The sequence below is a fragment of the Oratosquilla oratoria genome, chromosome 8 (genome assembly GCF_046742065.1).
Source record: "Oratosquilla oratoria isolate Oo_2021 chromosome 8, ASM4674206v1, whole genome shotgun sequence".
In the NCBI taxonomy this organism is placed as follows: domain Eukaryota; kingdom Metazoa; phylum Arthropoda; class Malacostraca; order Stomatopoda; family Squillidae; genus Oratosquilla; species Oratosquilla oratoria.
In genome coordinates this window covers 38724055-38731353 of record NC_134784.1, presented here as the reverse complement: position 1 = coordinate 38731353, position 7299 = coordinate 38724055, and positions in this window count along the sequence as shown.

The window sequence follows — 7299 nt, the reverse complement described above, 5'->3', positions numbered from 1 at the left end:
CTAGATAATCATCACAGAATCCCTGACCTTTCCTTCGAGAACATTAACGTCCAGAACTCTTAAAATCCTACCTTTGGGTACTATTACATAGTCTAGTAACGCCTTCTCAACCACTCTTCTCCCACATATATTTAAGGCTTACCTCTCTTCTCAAAATTTTGCTATCATCAGGTAACTTTCTAAACAAATCTATCATCTTATTAAATATTTCCACTGTAGTTCTTACCTGAAACCTTGAACCTCCCTACTGCTTCATCTATAGGCTCAACTCCTACTGACATCCCTAAAACACATTCCTCCCATTACTGTAACACACAGATGAATAAAATAAAGTGAGGTCAGCCAAGTTAAATTTACTATAACCGATCTACGAGTATACATATAGTTATTCACAATGGAATACACTCCTTTCCTACAGAAGGGTCAGAGCCTTGAATAGAATATTTTATCAGTAGCTAGAACAAGGTATTACTCTCACAGTAATGGAGAACCTGTTCTCTGCATAATTTATCGCCTCCAGTAAATAAAAACGTCTAAATTCGGCAGATATTCAGTTTCGTAGAGAGATGGTCGAAGAGGTATCAGTAGTAAAGAGCCACAATGAAATGTGAAACAAGCTAGAGACCAATTGGCCAGTAGGAAAGGCGGATACATAAATCTGAAAATACAATCCCTTTATTAATCTATCAGGGCAAACTTATACAGATTATTTACAATGGGTTCAATCTCTTTACTACCGAAGGTCCCACTACTGAGTGAAGTAGACTGACGGTAGCCAGAATAAAAGAATAAATGTCAGCCGACATGGAAAGAATTAAGAAATGCCTTTGTCTGGTGATATGCAAACGTTGAAAATATGATTAGCGTAAACATGAGGGTTAGTAGCTTCTCCAACCACGAATTCGCCTGTCCATATGTTCAGTCTCCGTTCTCTAATGCGTTTCTGCGCGAGTAAAGGGCTGGACATCGAAATGAATTCTGCAACACATGCTGAGGTTCAGCCCCTCGTTTGTCTCCCCCCTGCAGAGGCGTGTAGGGATCACAAGAGAAGAATCTGTCCTTAATGTTTTTTTCGTCCGAAATTATTTTTCACTGGCTAAACAATTGTTGTTTGTTATATTTTTCAGTGTATAGGGATAAATTTGTTGCAGTTGTATGTAATCTTAGGTAAAAATATATGTTTTGCTCGGTCTATTACTTACTCATTTGATTCTATGCTAAGATTGAATAATTCATCTACAGCTACAAATACCCTAGTAGGTACTTTCTGAAATTATTGTATTTATTTGTAACATAGGAATTATTACATTTTCAGTATGTTGTTGCATATATTAAGCAAATAGAATATGTGTGTTCATCCTAACATATATATTTTTAGAATTTGTATATTAGAAATATAATGTTCCATTATAGTTACACATCATCCTGTTTATGTTCATTGATTTATTTATTTTTTAATCCACATATTATTTTACGGGTGGATAAGAAAGATTTTTTTCTTTTTTGCCTCCTTTTGTAGTATTTGAAACTTTTGCAAATTCAAAGCAAAATGTCAAACTTACAACTATGTATAATGGTTCCAAAATACAAATAATTGAGCAAATATTGACCAAAGTAGTTTTGACAAACGAACGCATGCAGCTTTAACATATTGATATGATAGTTATCTGTACGTACGGCAACGTGATTCCCCAGACAGCCTGTGGAATAACCTGTCTGAGTTTCCTGCTGCGTTTGTGTATAAATTTAAGATTCACGCTCTCTGTAGACAGCTTTCTGAAGAAGACGGAGTTGGTCGAAACGATTAAGCAATAAAAAGTTCCAGCCTATCTTTGTTTGTTCTTCCTCCACATACACTCTCATTGAAAAAACAGATACCGAACGTTTTCGTCTATTGAGACATTTTCAAAGGTACAGAAAAGCAATACAGAAAGAAACAATATATACATAAGACAGAGGATATTCGGAAAGGTCCCATGTTACATATTATTACACACAATTTTGTCAATAATAATATTTCTCTCTATACAAATTCTCCAAGAAGTAAAGAAGGTTGTATTTATAACATACCATATAAAAACTGTGATCTTAACGTAACGTCACATGCACCAACCCACACGACAAATTGACCCTCATCATATACTACAAAAACACAAAAGTCTCTAACCGTATAATGAGAAATAACATGACTAAAAACAACTCTCTCCTCAAACAGACTAATGTGGTGTACCAATTCTCTTACCCCGAAGAAGGTTGCAAACTTCTCCCCAATGCTTCTTATATTGGTGTTACCACTACCTCTGTGAGCAGGAGACTCACAATGAAAGCCCGTGAAGGAAGCATACTTAAACACATGATACAAACACACAACAAAACTCCAAACAGACAAGATTTAGTCAACAATACAGAAATACTTAAACAATGTAACAACACCAAGAAACTACACATCTTAGAAAGAGTCTACATTACACAATACACTCCTATCATTAATATACAGACAGACATAGTTAGTACCTTACAACTACACAACGAGGCTGCGTGGCAACAACGACCAAACGCCCAGCTACTGTGATCAGATGTCCAGCTACGTCCTATTGAAGCGAAGACCTTACCTCCGTCCAGTACCTGACGCCTAACTCTCCTAGTTCCCCCCTTTTTACTTGTATTTAAACTCCTGTTTTGTATATGTAATCTTACTTACCTGAAGATGGTTGTATGATTCAACCGAAAGCTTGTATTTTATATTTTGTGTTATGTTTTTCGATACAATAACATCGTGGATCTCGGAAGCCTTGTGTTTGACCTCCCCTCAAGAATCAAACTATTAGAAAAGCTGAGAAAATCATTAAGAAGATAGTGGATATTAGATTAGCTCTGGTCTTCAATCGAACATATATATATATATATATATATATATATATATATATATATATATATATATATATATATATATATATACATATATATGTTTGTGTCAGTGTGTGTGTGTGTGTGTGTGTGTGTGTGTGTGTGTGTGTGTGTGTGTGTGTGTGTGTGTGTGTGTGTGTGTGTGTGTGTGTGTGTGTGTGTGTGTGTGTGTGTGTGTGTGTGTGTGTGTGTGTGTGTGTGTGTGTGTGATTCACCATGGTCTTGGATCACGTGTTAAACTCGTGATCGACAGCTATTTCCCTCACGGAAGAGAGCTCAGAGCACATATATGACCAATCTATGGGTAATGCTGTGACCTTAAACGCACACACACATCGAACTCCCCGCCAACGATAGTTGGAGTAACGACTTGCAGCGAAGCTATACTGAAATTATTTCAGCCCTGGGCGGGAGTCGAACCCGGACCGCCGTAGTGGCAAGCGAGAACTCTAACCACAGCGCCACGAGGTGTGTGTGTGTGTGTGTGTGTGTGTGTGTGTGTGTGTGTGTGTGTGTGTGTGTGTGTGTGTGTGTGTGTGTGTGTGTGTGTGTGTGTGTGTGTGTGTGTGTGTGTGTGTGTGTGTATGTGTGTGTGTGTGTGTGTGTGTGTGTGTGTGTGTGTGTGTGTGTGTGTGTGTGTGTGTGTGTGTGCGTGTATGTGTGTGTGTGTGTGTGTGTGTGTGTGTGTGTGTGTGTGTGTGTGTGTGTGTGTGTGTGTGTGTGTGTGTGTGTGTGTGTGTGTGTGTGTGTGTGTGTGTGTGTGTGTGTGTGTGTTTGTATTGTGTGTATGTGCGTGCGTGCATTCTTTTTCGAGTGGAGATTAGTCGTCAATCATGAAAGAATACTCAGTGTTTTTTATGTGAAGGATTATCACAAAAGTTTCTAAGATCATGACTATATCAAAGATATGAGGACAATACCTCAAACGGTTAAAGAAAGATCAATCACTCTGAAACGAATGAAGAAAAAATGTGATGAATTGAAATGAAAGTTGCCACACGAAGAAAATCAAAGATTAGAATTTCAAAGTTTTTCTATAGATTATTTTGTTAATCAAAAGTGCATCTATAGAAATATATCAATAACAATAAAGTGCTGCTTTCTGTTTTAAAGTTTCTTAAATGTGCAACTATCCCTCCATTAATTTATTTTTTCCAATAGAAAATAATTATATTATCACGTAAATTAAAACTTTAATTGAAATAAATAATAACTCACTTAAAAGAAATATTGACTAATTCCAAATATATTATGTTCAATGCACTCTATTATATATAGGATGCTGACAGCATAACTGTCTCTGCAAGATTCATTCGTCTGTAAAATTCACCAAGTCTTTGCAAAAGATTAATTTCTTGGTTCTGTTTATGTGCTATATATCATATTTTGATCAACTTTAATAATTCATATATTTTTCCTTATCATCAATTTTTTTTCTGATTCCTTCGATGAATATCTTATCCATGAAAATACTTATTTCTTCAACCAAGCATATATTTTTTGAGACTACTGTAGATATTTTCAAACGATTCTACCAAATTATTGGAATACCCAAATCTGAAAATGACCGCTGTCAATTGATACTCCATTCCAATAGAGTCTTTACTCAGCTGAACGAAGTTGACTTCCATTATCCAGAGCTCAGGCCACAAGATATATATTTGATGTGTTACATTAAATTACATTGAAATGATGAGGGAACCAGAGTTGGTGTTGATTAAAGACCATTGGCTAACCGATTTCAGTAAATATCATTGTTTAGGTAAAGGAAACTAGAAGATTCATATCAAATGACTTTGTTTCATTGCAGTAGGCGGGTTAATTGACTGTTGAACTGATTATACATCTTGTTGAGGAAAGAAATTACATTCTGCATATGGGATTATGTGCTGTAAGACGGAAATCAAAGGTTTGGTGAGTAGAACATAAATGCATTGAAAGGTAAGCCAAGCCGGGCAATTCTCTCACTTGACAAATATATATAGAGACAAGCATACAGGCCGATGGACAGACAGGCAGAGATACAGACACACAGGCAGACACAGATAGACAAACAGAGACGTACAGATAGACAGACAGACAGACAGACAGACAAGAAGGCACACAGAAAGATAGACAGACAGACAGACAGACAGACAAACAAAAAATGTATGCGCAGAAAAAAGACAGGCTCATATGTACAGGCATAGACAAATAGAATTACAGACAATGGGCAGACAGACAGATAGGCAGGCAGACAGACAGTCACAAACATTAACAGATAGATGAAGAACCACATGCATACGCACACGCACATTCACACACACACACACACACACACACACACACACACACACACACACACACACACACACACACACACACACACACACACACACACACACATACACACACACGCACGCACGCACGCACACACACAGACAAGAGTGCGCCGGTGCGGACACACGCACACATACACGCAAATATGCAATTACTCGCAGAATCTGAGGAGCGATAAACAAGGTGTGACAACCTAACGTGAAATACTTAACGAAGTACGATGCATTTGATGTCGTCATAATTCGATGACTGAAGTGGGCAAGAAGGAAACACTCAAGAGGATAATTTCGTTAGGTAATTCCACTGTAACCATACGTTTAGAAAACAACATATTTACAGTGAAATATAATGTCATTGTGATTTCTTTATTAAATACTTCATAAATGATGTTTTGGAATCATTCACATAATTATGATTGAACAGCCTATCAATTTGTTTTACTGCTTTAGTGTTTATCTTAGATACAACTATGGGTAATGCTGTGACCTTGCACGCACACACACACACACCCAACTCCCCGCCCACGAGAGTAGCGAATCGCAGCACAGCGATACTAAAATCATTTCAGCCCTGGGCGGGATTCGAACCCAGACCGCCATAGTGGCGACCGCAAATGCTACCACTGCGCCGTCAAGTGTGTGTGTGTGTGTGTGTGTGTGTGTGTGTGTGTGTGTGTGTGTGTGTGTGTGTGTGTGTGTGTGTGTGTGTGTGTGTGTGTGTGTGTGTGTGTGTGTGTGTGTGTGTGTGTGTGTGTGTGTGTGTGTGTGTGTGTGTGTGTGTGTGTGTGTGTGTGTGTGTGTGTGTGTGTGTGTGTGTGTGTGTGTGTGTGTGTGTGTGTGTGTGTGTGTGTGTGTGTGTGTGTGTGTGTGTAATCGCTCGCATGACGTTCTTTATAAAGATATTTCTCAAGGTCGAGGTACACCCATTCTCTCACCTTAGCACCTCTTTTATTTATTAATTTATATTTTCTAAATCCAAAATTTGGCTACTTTGGTTACTTTTTATCATCTTATACATTTTGTTAAACTAGTCTTGTTTCCGCTTCTTTCCACTTATCTTCGTCACATGTCTGCACATTCCCAAGCTGTAAATGTTAAGAAATATGTCCCATTTCCTCATTATTCCAGTGGTATTCATGCTTAACATACTTCTTCCAAGAATTTCTTCATAACTAACCTAATAATTTTCCAAATTTCGTGTTTACAATATCTATTGTAGAAAATAACCTGTGTGGCTCTTTCAATTTCTTGGTATCTCATTGACGGAAATGCACCCCAGATTTTTCGGTGTAGCACTAACTGACCGGCGGTAAAGCACTACTTGGCCGGTAGTAACGCGCCTATCTCTGCATCTAAGGTCATGAAAAACTGAAAACAAGGTTGCTACAAGGGTTTCATACTTGTCAACATTTTTATTGCCGAGAAGTTTTCCATTACCGCCACAAATGAAAGCCACCCTCCTTTTTCCTTAACATTCATCTTTCTGAGAAAATCTTGATCACATACAAGTGCGCGAACCTGAGGTTCATCAAACACACCTGCCTTGATCTTCTCGAATGACAACCGAGACTATGTATTGAAAGCATTCACCGTCAGTACTTAATGCCCTGACAAACTGTTTTATCAGGCCCAGCTTGACGTGGAGAGGAGGAAATATGATCTGACGATTGGATCATTGACAATATTTGGCATACCAGCTTCCAGAGTCTCACGTAAGGGCCACTTTTTCTGGTTCCAATGCTTGTCTCTAGCTCGGTTGTCCCACAAAAAAAAAAAAAAAAAAAAAAAAAAAAAAATCAGGGATACTTTGCAAATCGTCTTTGCTGACCAAGGAGGAAGTTCACCATTTTGAGGTCCACGCAAATTGTCCAGTTGTGCTCGTGGTATTTTAGTAGGTCTATCACAGTTTTAATGTCATTATGCTCCTCTCGTAAACACACAGAATGACCTACTGGAACAGCTGCATAGACATTGCCATTATGTAGTACAGTACACCAGGCTGCGCTTAGAACTATCTAGAAATAATCTCCAATCATTTGGACTAAACAATGGAATCCCTTATTCCTGGAGAAGA